Source organism: Arachis duranensis, chromosome 10 (assembly GCF_000817695.3).
Source record: "Arachis duranensis cultivar V14167 chromosome 10, aradu.V14167.gnm2.J7QH, whole genome shotgun sequence".
NCBI classification, from domain to species: Eukaryota; Viridiplantae; Streptophyta; class Magnoliopsida; order Fabales; family Fabaceae; genus Arachis; species Arachis duranensis.
Window position 1 is genome coordinate 69542249 of NC_029781.3, and position 1811 is coordinate 69544059.

Genomic DNA, 1811 nt, shown 5'->3' on the forward strand with positions numbered 1-1811 from the left:
ATGCATTGCAAGTATTTCAATATGATTGGAAGATATTATGACTTTAGTTTGCTAAAATAAATGTATTAAAAATTAAAATGTTTTGTATTTTCAATAAAATTCTTTCAACTAGTAATCTTATCATGTGTCTTTAGGTAGTGTTTGTTTCTAAAAGACTGAAAATGGGATTAAAAGACTAAGATTTAGTATTGTATTTGGTGGGTAGAAATTAGAATTAAAATTTCAGTCTCAGAATACAAAATTTCAGTTCTTTCAATATCTCTAAAAAATTAAAACATAAGAGACTGAAATTTTTAAAAACGAAACCTGAAATTTTAATAATATTTTATGTAATAATTAAAGATATTTTAGTAAATATTCTTATTTCATCTTTATATTTATCTTGAACTAAATAAGATATTAATTAAAACATAACTCAATCTTATACACTTTATATTAAATATAATACATAAAAAATTTAATTTAATCTCAATCTTTTAATTTTTATTTTTTAATTTTAGTCTCTCTTTTAAAGATAATCTTAAGGGAATAAAATAATTAAACTCTAAAAAAAGTTGCATACATTTTAGGACAATTTACTCATTTAAAACTTTCGGAGAAAAATGTTACGAGATTACAAATTTTCAAAGATCCAAACGCAAATGCAACTTTTGCAACTATTTGTAAACCGCGATAGGGTACCGCGAATTAGGGTTTGAACGTAAACCGCCACACCCTGTAGCGGTTTACATTGAATTGCTCAAACACAGAATCTGATACACCCTGTAGCGATTTCTGAAGGAATGGCGTCGATGAAGAAACTGCGATACTTTGTAGCAGTTTCTTCACAATGTGGTTGCTTGAAAAATGCCTATATATACCCAGCAAGTTGTGTAGAGTGCCAGTTTAATTCAAAACTTTTAGAATGGAGAGTGATGAGAGCTTTTTAGTCCTAGTGCATTGCTCTGGAAAAATTAAAAAGAGTAAAAGTCACGGTGTAAATTTTACCGATAGAGAATCACTGAGTATTTTTATCCAGTCATTGAATACGCTTTTAGATTTGAAAACTAGTATATTGAAAAAGTGGGACGTGTGCGGGACAAAGTGGGTGAAGAAACTATTCTACAACATTCCTATTGCGGTTGTGTCATCTGGCATGAAATATGAAATATTCATGATAAGGTCTGACAAAGATATGCAGGTGTTGTTTTATTGTTGGTGGAATTTTTCGGAACTGAGGATACACGAGTTGTTTGAGAAGTTGGAACATGGCATCGATAGTTCTGGGGCATCGACGTCGAATCCTCAGTCGACTACAATGGGGCTGCTTCTACCTCAATGCCTGTTGTTGCACCTGATTGTTTGTTGGCTAATCGTCCATCTGATGCAGTTGGGGTAGTTACGTCAGCCCGTCCGATTCCATACATTGGACGTGAGGGTGAACCGGATCGGATTGAAAATGCGATGCGAGAAGATGATTTAGATGAAGAGCCTACTGACATTGGTGGGGATAGTGATAATGATATTCCGACAATGCCAGCTACACATCAGGTATCATCAAGTTTCGGCAACATCCTCTACACCTCTCTACCTTGGACTTGGAAGTTATAGGCCAACTGCCGGACATAGATCCTACCTTTGGGGGTCAAGGATTACGCGAGGGAAATGCTAGAGTTGAATTTCAAATTGGCCAATCTTTCCAAAGTAAGGAGGAAGTTGTTTTGAGTGTAAAGGATTACGACATTCGCCGTGGTGTTGGTATAGGGTGATAGAGTTGGATCATCTTAAGTATGATGGGAGGTGCAAGGACTTCGGTAAAGGTTGCACGTGGA